This window comes from Cryptomeria japonica, chromosome 5 (genome assembly GCF_030272615.1).
Source record: "Cryptomeria japonica chromosome 5, Sugi_1.0, whole genome shotgun sequence".
NCBI classification, from domain to species: domain Eukaryota; kingdom Viridiplantae; phylum Streptophyta; class Pinopsida; order Cupressales; family Cupressaceae; genus Cryptomeria; species Cryptomeria japonica.
This window is the reverse complement of record NC_081409.1, coordinates 137,694,123-137,712,671: the sequence shown is the minus strand read 5'-3', so window position 1 is coordinate 137,712,671 and position 18,549 is coordinate 137,694,123. Positions and strand designations below refer to the sequence as shown.

The following is an 18,549-nucleotide window of genomic DNA, read 5'->3' as shown; positions in this document are numbered from 1 at the left end:
CTGGTTTGAAAGAGCTCTATGTCTTTAATACCACAAGATTAGAAGCCTTAGGCATTGACATCAAACATAGCATTATGTAGTACAAAGACTAAGACGAATTTTTTTAATAATAAAAAAATTAGAATGAATTGCACAAACGGAATCTATTGAGGAAACTTGCATGAATATAATGTGTATAGATGTATGAGATGTAAACAATTTTGCACCAAACATATGATGGTTTAATATTTTATGTTGTTTCTAATGGAGCTCTTTTTTGGTTTAATATTTTATGTTGTTTCTAATGGAGCTCTTTCCAAATTCTTTCATACATGACACTAAGAAGAATATATATGGTTTACTATTAATGCATATGTTCTATATCATGCTTGATGCAATAGTGAGGGTACCTTTTTTTGTGGGACACATTATATAAAGTCAATTGAACTAAATATCATGAAACAAGAAAAGAAAATTATGGATTCATAGTTTTGATCTAATTTTTGTTCATCAAGAGACTCATTGGATCACAACATCACAACATCGCTGCAAGATTGAAAAAACTTTGTTATTTTAATCGGGATAGTAATGAAGTGCTATTTTATTTTCAATTTTAATAACAAATCTTGCATTGGTGAATGTTTTGCAAATGATAGGAATTACACTAACATTTTAGAGAGAAGTACCAAGCATTAAAATGTGAAACATACTTCAACATTGTGGTAAAGTTATTAAAACTATAACATCAATCAAGTAGTATAATAAAATAATTGAATTATAATAACAAAGAAGAGATAGAGAGTACTAGTTTTGTATAGAAAATATATGGAGTATATGTATGAAAGTAGCATAATATCCAATCGAGCTATCAAAGGATAAGTTATAATTCAATCTAGATACACATATAAAAGAGTTGTGATAACTAGGAGAAAATATCACTATAAAAATTTGTATTGTCACTTATGACTTAAAATGTAGATCAACTTAAATATTTCATCGCAACTCTTTTTTGTTTCTAGATGAATATTGGATCAATAACAACTTTGAATACTTGATTCTTGAGCTCCTTATGAGAATAGGTGACGTCATCTCCAAATAGATAAAGAAATTGTAATCCTCTATTAAAGTCAAAGCATATCTTCTCCCACTTGAGTTGAGAATTAATTGGATTCAAATATATACATGTCAATTCCTTTAGCAATTCTTCCATAATATCGGTGATGTAATTTAGTGCCTTTACTTCTGAACATTCAGGATGGTCCCTCATATAAGAAGAAATGGTAGAGGCAATCTCTCCTTGGCACCTATCATCCTTTGTCAACATTAGAATCATGTTAATATTAAAACAATAAATGTTTTTTTTTCCTATATTTAGTTTCTATATCAAAATAAAATATCAAACCTCATAATCTTTGGCATCATCAATTAGTTGAATAGACATCCATATAAACTCATAGAATCTATATTTAGTAAGGAACATCTTTTCAATATCTTCATCAGTTAAAATAGGTACTACTAATAGTATAGCATGCAACAATATTGGTCCAATGGCTACACTTTTTGTAGCACTACTTGGGTACTCCTTATAGGTTGGAACATATCCACTTGATTTCCATCGTGCATGCTCCAAGTTAGCTTCAATATAATCTTCCCACTGAAGATCAAAATAAAGTTTACCTATCAATATTTTTTTTTTCATAAAATGTATTACATGATTTATATATTATGTTTAGTTTAGAGAAGGGATCAAAATAAATTTTCTCATAGATTTTTATCATAAGAACTAATTTTAATATATATCTCTTGGAAGTGCCTCATAAATGGTTTTGATATGAGCATTAGGTTTGGTATAAATCTACGAAATATCTAATCTATAACAACAAATTAACACTAAGTAAATGTGTCTTAATTTTTTTTTTTTTTAAACATGCAACTTAAAACATATTTTAAAAATACTATGACATTTTACGTAGAGTGGACTTAATAAAATATGATAATATAATACAATATTCTTCTTTCATATCTCGATCTCAACATCAATCAACCCTATGAATAACGAATAGAGCTTTAAATGTTTCAAAATTACTCTTAAAGGCGGTATTTATTCACATAAAAAATAAAAATGAGAGAAATATAAAGCACCCATCACTCCATCCTTGTTTCATTCATTTGGTTTCATAAGGTTCCATTTGTATAGAATCTATTTTTTTTGTGAGATTTTGTAGGTACATAGATTAGTTCTATTTATTGACACTATAATTTTATAATTCTCTTATCTTTTGTCAATTTTTATCTTAAGGAATGATATTTTGTAACTATCATATTCAAATATATGTATATAAGAGGGTTTGAATAATTATACATATTGCTTTTGTAGTAAAAGGCGTCATGGCACGTCTTTGTTTTTTGGTAGCTTCATTAATCAATTCTTTCATAATTTTGAAAATAAATTTGAGGAACATCTTGAAATTTTATGGTATATTTTTTACAACTAAGACATCCCAACCTTCAACAATGGCCTGCTTAGTCATTTTAACTTGATCAACTGTTGCATAGTCATGAAAAAGGTCATCTATAATTGTGGTAACAACTGAGATTTTGGTTATAAATAAATTAATCTTCCAAAGTGTAGTAATCTTTAAAAATTAATATTTCAGATGTTAACATATTTCTTATCAAAGAAATAAATTACAGAGCAAAATTTAAAAAATGTTATAAGAGAAATGACATGACAGACCGGTAAGCAGAGTCGAGAGAGTTTTATTTCGGCATCAAAATATCGATCTTCAATTTGCATTTCTCTTAACAACATTTTGACTTCTTTAACTAGTGTTTCAACGCGTTCACCGTATTCAGATTCCTATAAAATACACAATACACGATGAACAGAGAAGTGCCGTGAGAAAGAGAAAAGTGTAATAATGGAAATGTAAATAGAAATAAGAGCACCTGAGTACTTACCCCGTATGGTGTTTGCATGGATTGGACAAAATCATCATACCACACATTGAAAGCATTGTCTGGAATTACAGATTTCTTGACCTGCATCCAAACTCAAAAATATTGAACACCAATTTAAAAGCTTAAATAGCCTCTCAAGTTTAGTATTGCACACAGACACTACACTCTGAGGACTGGGCTTACGCTGTGAAAATTTCGTTCCAAATTCTTTTTTTTTACGCCAAGAAGCGTTCCTACAGTCGCAGCAGCGGGGAGTGAAGCCATGCATGTACACACTAAAGAAAACAGAAACCTGATGGCGGCCATGCATGGTAACGGTTACAAATAAAAAATGGAATGATCTGTAATGGAAGGTGAGGCGCTTCAATAAGAAACGCATATGGGGAATGGAAGAGTCGTTTGGTTTGTATCCACAATATCTAGCACATTTTGTACAGAGAATTACTATGGGCTGCCACAAGAATGGAGTGAGCCACACTGCCTGCGGTCTAATCTTTTTGATACTGCTTAAAAATGGGTGATGGTCTGATTATGATTTAGTTTCACAATTCATTATGGCGTATGACTTGTCTACGCCTGGTTCTGTTTTCAAAGAAATCCGCAATAGAGAATCGTATGCTATGGCGGAGCACCAAGTTCGCTTTCGCTAATGATGCAGAGGCTTTCATGGGTTTCATTTGCTGGAGACGGGTGGACTGTAGGCACTGTGATGACGTTCATTCTCTAGTGGCCACAAATTAGGGTTGTTACACCACATCCAAGCCTGAATCCTTCCGTATCCTGTTTCGCTTTGCTCTATTTAATATACTGATTTATCGTTTGGATTGAGTTTGGATTGATTTTATTTTTGAGTAGTAGGAATTGATGTAAAAATCGTAAAATTGATTTTAGCACGTTGCTTTTCATTATTAAGCTTCTTTACCACATTGCTTTTCTTTCAAAAGACATAGGGACAAGTTTGGTTTGGTATCTTTCTATCACAAAGAGATCTTTTTACAATAAATTCCTTTCTGTTTGATTCTTTAAGTGCTAGTGTTAGTGTGATAAGCTTATGAACGTGGCCTATAAATGCAAGTAATTGTCTAAGTATCTGTAAAGTCGTGCCTTCTATCATTTTTTCTAGACAAGTCAAACGAAATATTATTAATTGTGAAGGCAAAGGATTTCGTATCAATGTAAATATCTGCTGACTCCTATCTTGTAACATTGAATTGTTGAAGAGTCCAATAAAACGTAACAAATCATGGTTACATTTCAATGCATGGTTAACAAAAACATATGCGCAGTTTCAATAATCTTTACACAAATGGTAAGTCAAAACTCATTATACTCCATAATAGATATGTATCAATAAAGATTTTTTCTATATTGGTTGCAGCTTTTCTATTTAGTAATGTCTGATACCAACATATCCTTAGTAAGCCTTAAGGAACCATGGATAATCCTTTATATAACTTTGACACTATTTGCCAAAAAATTCTTTAAAGTGTTTTGGACCATTACAAAATAGTTGCTATCATGATCTTCTCTTTGGCTTAGCTATCGATTCTGTAATAATGATTTTTGATTGTTTACCATGATAAAAGCTTAGACCGTTGGCATTCTTTACGCTAAGAGGCGTTCCTATACAGTCACGGGGGAATGAAGGATAGAATAAAATAGAATATTCTGTGTAAACACTAAAGAAAACTGATGATTTGGAGACAGTTACAAATCCAACAGAAATGGAAAATATGAAACTTATGAAATTGTAAAGAGTCGGTTACAAAGCCATATGCATTCTGATTTAATTTATATTCTCCATAGCTGGATGCATTTGGGCAAGCGTTTCAATTTCTCCACTCCCAGTAGCTTTAAAAAGAAACAAATCCTTTCCAAACTAGAGGACTGCGTTTAATATGATTGCCAATTGGGTTTACAGCAAATTCACATAAGAACAAATTGAAAGCTGCCATTTTGTGTTTTGTGTAATTAGGAAACATGTCAAGATGGGCTTCTAGAATTGGTAAGTAGTTTTTCATTTTACATTTCTTTGTTTGGTTTTATTTTGTACAAAGTGATTGCTACATAGAGCTCACTCTCATTTGAATGACTATCTAAATGACCTTCTAATGAAGCCTTTGATTTGTATGCAGACATGGAGTATCTACAAGAAAAATGAGGCTTTTATCCTAGGAGAGCGAAGATTAATTGAGGAAGAGCCGAAGGTGAATAGAAAAGAGATATTAAGGGTAATCCAGTTTGCTTTTCTATGCATGCAAGGTGCTCCCGAGATTAGCATTTGATGTTAAAAGTGGTGCCCATGCTAACAAGCAATACAAATATTTTAGCTCAGGCCACTATAGAACTTATTAAATGAAAACTTTTTTGCGATTAATTTGTTTGCAATCTGGATGGATATGGAAATATAGGTTACATTCATAAGTTGGACAATGCATGGATGGAGTTGGACATCACAATATTGTTAATGCTACACACCGAAGTATGTGTTTTTCTTCTATCATCTATTAAATTTTAGATTTTATGAGTAATTCACCCAGATCAGGTATACCTCCTTTTGATTTTTTGTTAGTTTTTTCTATTTCCAAGCTTCTGTTTTGTTTCTAGATTTTAAAGCTCTTTTCTTTATCTTAAGATTTTTTTTTTGTATTATTTGAAAATAATGTCTCTACGAATTTCAAAAATAATAATTTTTTTTGTATTATCTTTTATTAAATTTTAGATTTTATGAGTAATTCACCCAGATTAGGTATACCTCCTTTTGATTTTTTGTTAGTTTTTTCTATTTCCAAGCTTCTTTTTGTTTCAAGATTTTAAAGCTCTTTTCTTTATCTTAAGATTTTTTTTTTGTATTATTTGAAAATAATGTCTCTACAATTTCAAAAAATAATTATAATTCAGGATCTTAGTAGTGTGTAGGTAGGCTATTTTATTAGTTTCCCAGGTTCATTACATATCATATTATAATGTTCATTTACAAGTTTCAGAAAATAATGTTCATACTTGGAGCAAGAGTGGGAGAGGATATATATTCACATTCTGAACTTTCAAGACTCTTTTCCTAAGGAAACTCACATCCTTTATATATGAAAGATTTAAATGATTATTGATTTTGAAAAGAAAAGACATTCTAAATTCTGGATCTATTTGAATATGATTGATTTGATTTGTTTTACAAGATTTGTATGCATGCTTTTCTATTGTTTGTTCTTTAAAACTCATTTTGAGAATGCATTTTTAGTAGCACTCTATTAAGATATCATCAACTTTTATTTAGATCTTTTATTTTTTCAATAATAAAAATAAAAAGAATATTTTAATAGAAAAATAAGAGCAATATTTTGATAAAAAAAGGAAAGAAAGGATCTTAATTTTCAAAATAATTTTCTATATTTCTAAATCTCAAACATAAACATATAACGTTTCTAAATTCAAAAATTCAAAATTACATGCTACACAAATATTTCAAAAATAATATATAATTTTTAGTTTTTAGAAAGATCAAAAAAATAAAATTATATGTTTCTAAATTTTAATCATAAAATTATAATGTTTCTAATTTAAAAAAACAAAGTTATGTACATGCAATTTTTTTTTTTAAAATAATATATCATCAAAATAATTTCTAATTTATCATGTAGATGTGATTTTTCTATTTATATTTTATTTATCTCTTAGTTGGGTTTTAATTCATAGACAATGTAAAAATTAAAATTTTATTACTTACAAAATTTGATTAAGCAACTTTCAATTTTCAAATTCATATAAAGAAAATTAGTTCTCCTATTTCAGTTGTTTTGTTGTTTTGAGACAACATTGCCATTGAAAAAAAAAATCTCTTTTAGTTTAGGATTTATGCCTTCTTCTTTAGAGTAAGCAGTTTGTATGGTACATAAAACATGCTTTAAGAGGCATATGCTTGAGCCCCTATCTACAAAGGCTTGCATATATTGACATAATGGTACCAAAAACATGCTTTAAGAGGTATATGCTTGAGCCCCTCTCTACAAAGGATTGCATATATTGACATAATAGTGTACTCCTTGAGCATTGAATGAGTATTTATATGATTCTATTATTTATTTTGCATATTTTCATCTCCTGCCTTCCTCAATAAAAAAATAAACTAATTAATCTATAAAAGTATTTCAAATGCATATAAAAGTGTAGTTTAAATCTAAAACATGCACTTTAAGCATTACAAATTTTGGAAATCAAGCAATAAATCAAATATAAGGTTTGTGATTTATGGATTCAAGAATGATCTAGATTTGCTTGATTTACAAGAATGATTGTTTTTATCAACCAAATATGCATTTTGATGGATGGGGAATGTTTATGCATATCATTATCTACATTGCAAATCAAATTTAAATAATATCAATTACTTTTCAATTATACAACATCTGATAGGAAGATAACAAGATATTTTAGTTCTACAATCAATTATAATTTTTTTTAGTAGTACAATGAATTTTATTTATTTTTTTAATTTATTAAGTTTTTATGCCCCAATAGAATGTTGTTGTTGTTATTGTTAATTTGTTAAGATATTGATGAATCTAATTTTCAATTTAGAAAGATTTAAAAGGATTGGAATACTGAAAATAGAAGCAATGTTTTTACAAAAAAAAAAATGAATGAAAGAATCTTAATTTTCAATTTGGAAAGATAAAAAAAACTTTCTATGTTTCTAAAATCCAATCATAAAAATATAATGTTTCTAAATTCAAAAAATCAAAGATAAGTACATATACAAATATTGTAAAATTTAAGATATAAAAATATTTAGTATTAAAAGTTTAGAACTATTTTATCATATATATGTGAATTTTCTATTTTAGTTGAGTTATAAAAATATTTCAAAAATAACATATGATTATCAATTTAGAAATGTCAAAAAGAATTTTTATGTTAATTATCAAAAAATTAAAAGGTTAAAAGAAAATAATTTTAATTAAAAAAAACTTTAAGCTATTTTTAAATGTCTTAGTTTTATTAGAAAAATGTTTAAAGGTATTTATTTTATATAAATATTGAAAAACTTTATATAATAATGAAGATTTTCATTAATATTTCATAAGAAATAGATAATAAATTTTATCAATGCATAATCCTACAATATTAACCCTAATTGTAGCATAATATCAATCCTAAACTTAATATTACCATAATTGAAACGTAAACCTAAACTTAACTCTAACCTTAGAATTAAACACTACCTAGAACTTGAACCCTAACTGAACCCTAAACTTAACTCTAACCCTAGAATTAAAAGTGACCCTAGCTGAACCCTAATCCTAATTAAAATTGATTTCCTAAAACCCGATTGAACCATAAACCAAATTGAGCCATAACCCCAACTCTAAACAAAATTAAACCCTAACCCTAAACCTAATACTACCCCTAACCATGATGTAAACCTTAACCATTATATTATTCCTAACCCTAAATTCTCACCAAAACCATAACAATAACCATGATATAAGCCCTAAACCTAACCACAATCTTAAGTCCTGACTCTAAAACCTAACCCTAACCCTAAACCTGACATTACATCCAACCATGATGTAAACCTTACCTCTAACCATTATGTAAACCTTAACCCTTACCATAATCTATAGCCTTAACCCTAACCCTAACCATGATGTAAACCCTAACCATAATCCTAACCCTAATAATTAATCTTAACACTAACACTAATAATAATCCTAACTATCTCCATAATCCCAATCATAACCCTAATAATCTTAATCCTAATATAACCCTAACCACGATGTAATTCCTAACCCTAACCATGACCTAAACTTGAACCCTAATCCTAACCCTAACCGTAACCATTATATAAATCTTAATCCTTTCCATAATCCTAACCATAACCTTAAAACCTAAACCTAACCATGATTCTAACCCTAAACCCAACCAAGATATAAACCATAACCCTAACCGTAATCCTTACCATAACATTAAACCCTAACTATAATCATAATCATAAGCATAATGTACTAATCCTAACCCTAAATGATAACAAAAACCATAATCCTAACCCTTATCCTAATTATGATGTAAACCCTAACCCTAACCATAATCCTAAGCCCTCACAGTAAAACCTAACCCTATCCATAATTGTAAACCTAACCCTAAACCTAATACTACATTCAACCATGATGTAAACATTAACCCTAACCATGATGCAAGCACTAACCATAATCCTAACCCTAACCATTAGTCTTAACACTAACACTAATAATAATCTTAACTATAACCATAATCCCAATCATGACCCTAATAATGTTAATCATAATATAACCCTAACCATGATGTAATTCTAAACCTTAACCATGATGTAAACCTAAACCATAATCCCAACCCTAACCTAACCATTATGTAAATCCTAATCCTACCCATAATCCTAACCATAATCCTTAACCCTAAACCTAACCATATTTCTAACCCTAATCCCAACCAAGATTTAAACCATAACCGTAACCATAATCCTTACCATAAGCATAAACCCTGAGTATAATCATAAGCATAACCATAATACTAATCCTAACCCTGAATGCTAACCAAAACAAAAACACTAACCCTAACCGTAATTATGATGTAAACCCCAACCCTAACCATAATCCTAAGCCCTGACCCCAAAGCCTAACCCTAAGCCTAACACTACATTGAACTGTGATGTAAACCCTCACCATAACCATAATACTTGTCGTTAAATAAAGTTTAATAAATCTTAGAGTTAAGTATTTTCTTTGATCTTGCAACAAATATATATTATTAAAAATAGTCTAAATAGATCTATAAAATTTCATATATCTCCATGTAATATATAATATTATAATATAATTTATTTTTTAAAAAGTTTTATTAAATAACTGATTCTAATGAACTTGAACCCATACCCAAAGCATTATCCTACAATAATAACTCTAATCATTAACTAAAACTAATTATAACTATTATTTTATCGATAATACTATAACTCCCTCTAATCTAGACCCTAACCCTAACAACCCTAATCCTGACCCAAACCCTAACTCTTATAGCTATCATCACATACTATCTTCCATTGCAATCTTAACCCTAACCCTAACCCTTATCCTAATTATAATTATAACCCTAATCCTAACCTTAAACCTAACCATGATCCTATACCAAAACCAAAACTTGATGCTAATCCTAACCATGATATACACCCTAACTATTATCATATTCCTAACCCTAATCCCTAACCCTAATCATAAACCTAATCATAATATAAACCTTAACCTTGACCATAATACGAACCTTAACCCTAATCCAAAACATAACCATAAACCAAATCATAATCCTAACCATACCCCCAATTATAATTTTAAGCCTGACACTAAACCGTAACCTTAACCATAAATTTAACCCTAATATTAAACTGTAACCATAACCCTAACCCTAACCATAATCCTAATTATAATCCTAAACCTTAAAGCTAACCATAATCCTAAACCAAAACAAAACCCTAACGTTGATGCTAACCCTAATCATTATCATAACCCTAACCCTAATCATAAATCTAACCCGAACCATGATGTAAACCTTATCCCTAACCATAACACTAACCTTAACCCTAATGCTAACCATAACCATAATAGTCGCGATTAAATAAAGTTTTATATTATCTTAAATTTTAGTATTTTCTTTGATCTTGCAACACAAATATATTATATACAATAGTCTAAATAGATATTTAAAATTTCATATATCTCTACATAATAATATAATAATATTATAATATAATTTATTTTAGTACAAACAAATAGAAAATAATAATAATAATTGGAATAAGAATATTACATATTATTGCAACAAACATTAATAATTTAATATTATATAGTTCTAATTTGAATTTTTTTATTGTTTCCCATGTTGCCGCGACTGCTACTAGCTTACATATATTTGATTTTAATCAAATATATATATAATACGCTGAGATATATCCTTTTCGAGGCGCTTATTTTTATCATGTACCCCGAACTCTAATAGGCACCTCGAAAAGGATATATCTCGGCGTATTATATATATATTTGATTAAAATCAAATATATGTAAGCTAGTATAAATTAGGTCTTATGATTACAGACATGACCATACCTGTATATACATTTGTCAAGAAGCGAAACCCACTAAATGGGGTATAAAATGTTTAACAAACATTAATTATCCATGGAAAACCATAATCATTATACTATGATGAAACCATTGAAGAAATTAATAACACGCAATTATTTATTAGAGAATTCCTAAATGTGCTACAAAATAAAGTATATAGAACATACACGTATAATTTTGATTATATTTTATAATTTGTATAGTGTGAATGCTTAATTAATTAATAATGATTCAAATGCATTTGATATGCCTTTTAAAAAACCCTTTTTTGATGGAGGTCCAGACCTCTTTCATTATAGTATAAGGAATATTTTTGGCTTTCCACAAATTGTTAATGTATGTTAAACATTTCATAAACAATCTAGTGGGTTTATTTTTGAAAAGCATATGTAGGTATGGCCATGTGTGCGTGATCATAAGACCTAGTTTCTATTATTCATAATTTAGTTATAGGTAATAACTTTTGGTTCACTCATACATGCCCCATTTGTACTTGAATCTTGATTCTATAGCCTAATTTAGTATGAGGATTTGTTCCTATCTATCTTTCTATCTTGGTTTACTTAGAATCATAACTACATGCTACAAATCCATACTTTAGAAGTAGTTCTAGATGTTTTACCAAATTTGTGTATACATTGTTTTCATAAGATCATGTATTCTAAGAGAGCTTTAATTAAGAAAGATCATTATATGGGATTCAGATTTATATTCCATTTGATGAATGTTTATGAATTTAAAATAACATTATAAATTAAAATGTAGCTCATCACATGATGTTTCATATAATATTTCTATATAGTTCTTATTTGATTTTCATATGATAAAGCTTAGTGAGAGCCCTCTTGGCCTAGTGGATCTCAAATAAGAAGAAAATATTTGCCTCTTCTATGACTTGGCTCACTAATATTGTTTACTTGATATATTATGATTCAATATATCATCCTAAGATCACATCTCTAGAGATTAAGTCTTCATTCTTACACCAAGTATTGTGAAGATGCACTTGACTCAATTCAAAAACACCCTATTCAGGTCCTATAGATTTGGATATTGATTTATATAATGATCTTCAAGATTGAAAGGCTGTTGCCACATGCAATTTCTAATGAAGTTCACACTAATCACTCATACATGGAAATAAAACATAGAAATAGTAAATGAAACACTAAATCCTTAACTAAAAAGGTGATGCACTAAGTTTAGGATATCCCTATACATAGCTAGGATCATATTAAATGCATGAGCTAATAGTCAAATTACAAACAAAATTATCATGTTACTAGTGAAACAAAAGCATACATTCACTAGAAAAAATAGAGAAGTAGGATTATCATTGAATGACCCATCTTTATATTATTACACATGAAATTATATATAGATAAATGACAAGAAATGGATGTAGAAGCCTTGAACGCATATACAACCTGGTTAGTGCTACTCTACAAATTTAGATGGAAAGGAAAATATCACTAAACTTTATGCACAAGGATTTATTATCTAAGCCCAAGTAGGCACAACTCTAACTAAATACATGAATCAAAGGTCCATAGTTATATAAAATAAATGGTGAAGAAAAATGTTGGAACGAATGACATCGTAATCGAATTGTAATTCTTGTTTATGAATCCTAAGAGAGGTTAAAGAATATCCCTAAAATATTGTTAATAATGCAAATGCAACCTCTGGAAATCGCACAGAGATCTTTAAATAGAAGCAAATAGGATTTGAATGTATAGTAAAGGATCGACCAACAAACCATGGTAAGTCCTTGTTTTTCTCATCTAGCTCTATATTTGGCTCACACTGTTGCATAATTGTGGGCTAATGAGATAAATAAATGATTCTACCTAACTTTTCTACATATTGTAGCAACCTTGAAGACATGAAAGGCTTCAATTTAGCTCAATTCAAAAAATTGACTAAAGTTCTTATAACATTTCCCTCTTTTCTCCTTTTGGTTGCCATGAGATGATCAAAAGGAGACGTTGTCATTTGAAATATTGTAAATAGGAAATTATACATACAATATCCTAAGGAAAGGCAAGACCAACCATCAAATAGAATATATGGTAGAGGTAGAAGCTAGTGAAGGTCACTTTTCTTTGTGAATCTCCATCCAACATTAGATCTTTATGATGGATGGTTTGTCAAAATTGTGACATTAAAAGAAAAAAAACAAGGATAGAATAAAAAATTTAATTTTCTTTACAAAAAATTTCTTGATATATTATTTTATTTAACATAACACAATTGGCTATTCAGATGATTGCAATATTCTTGCACTACATTTATAATAATACCATGAAGGTTTTTATTTATATTTTAAATAAAAAAAATAACTCACATATGTTTTATGAGGATGGAATAGAATTCTAATTATTGAATGATAATTAACAAGATTGTTTTTATAAACTAATTTAAAAGTATTTACACATTTTATAATTAATAATACAACAAAAATTTACAATTATAATTTAAATATAAAACTTATTAAGATTTAATTATAACACAATAAACATACCCAAATATTTTAAACATAAAATTATATTGAAAAACTAATAAAAAATTAATTTTATTCTCAACTTAAAACTTTTTTCACATGTTTTTATCAAGAATAGGGTTAATATTAATTAATAATAATACCATTACTGTTGATAACAAGTGGCGGCCCCACAATTAATTATATTCTCAAAAAAACTTTTTTCACATGTTTTATGAAGAATAAGGTTAATATTAATTAATAATAATGCCATTACAGTTGATAACAAGTGGCGGAAGGGAAAGGATTCGGCCATCCTATCCACCTAAGACCTTCCTTAATCACGTGTGTGTTTCACCCACGTAGTAATAAAAAGAATTAATTTGTCACGAATTTTTCGCAGTGTAATCTTAAGACTGAATCACGTGTTTGACCCACATTTACATAAATATCATTAACATAAAAATAATTTGTACTGTTGCAGCTTCAATTCCAGACAACGCTTTCAATGTGTGGGATGATGATTTTGTCCAATCCATGCAAACACCATACGGGGTAAGTACTCAGGTGCTCTTATATCTACTTTAATTTGCTTCTCTTCACTGCTCTGCTCTGCTCATCATCGTGTATTGTATCCTATTATGTATAGGAACCTGAATACCGTCAACGTGCTGAAACACTGGTTAAAGAAGTCAAAATGTTGTTAAGAGAAATGCAAACTGGAGATCATGTCGATCTACTCGAAGGGCTTGAGATGATTGATGCATTGCAGTGCCTGGGAATACATCGATATTTTGACACTCAAATAAAACTCACTCTCGACTCTGCTTTCCGGTCTGCAATGACAATTTCTCTTATGACTAATTTGAATTTAACACATTTCATTTGAGGTTAGCCTGTGATTACTGCAGTTTATTTATTTATGAATGCAATTCATGCAGATCTTGGGATACAAGTTTCGGCATAAGATTAGGAAGCGAAAGTGTTAGCTGCAGGAATTTGAATGCTACAGCTTTAGGACTCAGACTACTACGTCTCCATCGTTATGATGTATGCAGGTACCTACTAAAAATTAACTAACGAAGCAATACACGCTTTTCCATCTTACCATACTATATATTTTCAATATGATTTATTTATGATATACTCACTGCACTTTTAACATATGCTTTTCTTTTCATACTTACTCGCAATGAAGATGTGCTGGAGAGTTTCAAGGACGAAAATGGGCACTTCACCTTTAGCAATGATAAGGATGAATGTGCGATGAGAGGCATGCTCAACCTTTTAAGAGCTTCAAGCGTGGCATTTCCGGGAGAGACAGTTATGGAAGAGGCTAAAATGTTTAGTTCTGCTTGCCTTAAGACCCTATCACAAAGATCTGGAGATACATATAACACAAGTTTTCTAAAAGAGGTAAGTTTCGTTTCTCTGCATAGATTAGAGGAGCATGAATCTTAAACAATGTTGTACTGAGTGACCCATTTTCCTTTCAACCTTATAGGTGGAGTATGCCCTTGTATATGAATGGTCTCGTACTTTTACCAGATGGGAGGCACGAAACTTCATAGAAATATATGAGTTAGATGATCTGAGGTACAAGTGTTAAACATTACTCGTAAAGCTGTTTCTTAAGTTTCATTCTGGAAAACCTATTATTATGCCCACTATTAATATTCTCTTCTTTTCTTCAGGTTGAAGGACAAGAAAATTTTAGAGCTCGCCAAACTGGATTTTAATATATTGCAGTATATGTACAAGATGGAGATGAAGAATCTCTCCAGGTATATATTTGTAAAATTAAAAGTGTCTGATTCTTGTAATCTCAATACTCTCTTAGAATCCTTTCAATATAAATATAATTGCTATCTTTCTCATAAACATATATACAAATCTCCTTTAAGAGTTTTCTCAATTTCTTTCAGCTCTCATTTTAGGTTAAGAATTTATTTTGTTCCCATTAACTAGTTGCAAGTTCCTCAACTGCTGTCTATCCTTTTAGATCCCGATTTAAATTTCGATCAACTATCAAGCATAAATCATAATCTTGAATATACTATAATTTTTACTATTGCAACAAATTTTTATTTATTTTCTCATAAATCATGATTTGTATCATAGGTGGTGGGTCAATTCTGGCGTCTCCAAGCTTATTGCAATGAGAGAGAGGTCAATCGAATATTTCTTGTGGGGAGTTAGTGCAGCAGACACCATGGAGTTTTCTAGCGTTAGAATTGCTATAGCCAAACTCTCAACTCTTGCAACAATTATGGATGACCTTTTCGATGACTATGCAACACTTGATCAAGTTAAACTTATCAAGCAGGCCATCGTTCAAGGTTGGGATGTCTCGGTTGTGAAAAATATACCGCAAAATTTCAAGATGTGCATCGAATTTGTTTTCAAAACTATGAAAGAACTGATAAATGAAGCTACCAAAAAACAGGGACGAGACATGATGCCTTTTATTACAAAAGCAGTACGTATAATTCTTCAAACCCTTTTATATATGTATTTGAATATAATAGCTACAAAATATCTTTCTTTTTTAGATAAAATTTTACACGAGATGTGAGAACTATAATATTGCAGTGCCAATAGATACACCTAATCTATGTATCTACAAAATATCACAAAAAATAGATTATGTGAGTAAAAGCCTCCTATAAGAGTAATTTTTAAATAGTTTAATCTCTACTTTATTATTCATATGATTGGCTGATGGTGAGATCAAGAAACGAAAAAAGAATTTTGTATTATATTGTCATGCCAATTTGTATGTTCAAAAAAAAAATGTAAGAGATATATATATTAATGTTAGTTTTGATAAAAAAAATCTATCGAAAAATTTATTTAGATCCCTTTTATAAACCAAACATAATATTTTAATTGAATACAACGCATTTTTTTAAAAAAAATTTATAAGTAAACTTGATTTTGTTCTTCAGTGGGAATATTATATTGAAGCTAACATGGAGCATGCATGATGGAAATCAAGTAGACATGTTCCAACCTATAATGAGTACATAAGTACTGCTACAACAAGTGCAGCCATTGGACCAATATTGTTGCATCCTATACTATTAGCAGAACCTGCTTTAAGTGACAATGCTATTGAGAAGATGTTCCTTAACGAATCCAGATTCTATGAGCTCATATGGATGTGTATACGACTAATTGATGATACACGAGATTTTGAGGTTTGATATTTTATTTTGTTATAGATACCATATAAAAGAAAAATATCTTATTATTGTTATAATACTAACATAATTCTAATGTTGATGAAGGATGATAGGCGCCATGGAGAGATTGCCTCTGCCATTTCTTCTTACATGAGGGACCATCTTGAATGTTCAGAAGTACAGGCACTAAATTACATCACCAATCTTGTTGAAGAATTGCTAAAAGAGTTGAGATGGATATATTTGAATCCAGATAATTCTTTGCTCGATTGGGAGAAGATATGCTTCGAATTTAACAGAGGGTTACAGTTTCTTTATATATTTGGAGATGGCATCACCTATTCTCATAAGGAGGTCAAGCATCAAGTATTTAAAGTTTTTGTTGATCCAGTAGTGATGTAGAAATAGAAAGAGTTGAGATGAAATTTTTACTTTGATCTACATTTTAAGTTATAAGTGGCAATACTAATTTCTATAGTGGCATTTTTTGCTATTATCACTCATTTATATGTGTATTTAGATTGAACTATAACTTATCATTTGATAGAGATAGGATATTATGTTGCTTTCATACATATACTCCATGTATTTTGCATACAAAACTAGTGCTATCTATCTCTTGTTTGTTCTAGTATAATATCAATATTTTTATTTTATTATACAATTTCATCGGTCTTGTAGTTTTAACAATTCTACCACAATGTTATAGCATGTTGGAATCACGTTGCACATTTTAGTGCTCGGTACTCATCTCTAGAATGTCTATCTAGTTTGTATCGTTTGTGAAACTTTCATTGATGCAAGCTTTGTTATTACAATAAAAAATAAAATACCACTTTGAATTAATATCCCAATTATAATAACAAGTTTTATTCAATCTTGCACGAATGTTGTGATCCAATGAGTCTCTTGATGATCAAACATAAGTTCAAAACTATGAATCCAAAATTTTATTTTCTTGTTTCAGGTATTTAGCTCAAATAACTTTATATAATGTGTCCCACAAAAAGTATAACCTCACTGTTGCATGAAGCATGACATAAAACATATGGATTAATATTAAAATATATATGTTTTTATTACTATCATGTATGAAAATGTTTTTAATAGCTATAACTTGTATCTGTTGATGTATTTCTTAATATTTGTACATATACTAAAATCATTTTTTTGAGCCTTTCACATTGGCCCTATATTTTTTCCCTCTTCTTTCCGAGCCTTTGACTTTGATGTAATTTTATTATAAAATCTTTTATTTCTATATTCTTTCAAATGGGAAGAAATATTTCCCAAGATATGAAAATTAAGAGTTTTTAAAGATCTTAAAAAAATATATAAGGATTCTCAATGTAAATTTATGTTTCGACTTTGAAATGCTAATTTTACAAATAATTTTAAATTGTTGTGTGAGAAATAATTTATTGAGGATTTCAACATGCACTATTGCACTCGAGATTTATATTCTTGGGGGTATAAATTTTAGGATAATAATTAATATTACGGAGTCAAAAGATACAATTTGAAGTCTTTGCTCATGTTTCTATCATGGATCCTAAAATTCACCTATCCACTCCAGACAACTATCATGCCTAACTGTACAAATTTAACCAACTCTTGTGGTGCAAAGCACAATGAAAAATGTTGACTAAATAGCTAGAATTCATAATGAAGTATGAGTAATTTTCTCATAGGAACACATCAAATAAATCAAAGGTGATTGTTTCCCTACATTGGGAATATTTAGGAATACCTTAGTACTCGAGGATACTTTAGATTATGGCATTGTTATTCA

The 18,549-nt window shown here is 29.5% G+C and overlaps 1 pseudogene; it reads left to right on the top strand.

The window, feature by feature from the left end:
* Positions 1 to 3,494: 3,494 nt before the first annotated feature.
* Positions 3,495 to 17,232, top strand: LOC131875758 (alpha-humulene synthase-like; annotated as a pseudogene).
* Positions 17,233 to 18,549: the final 1,317 nt, after the last annotated feature.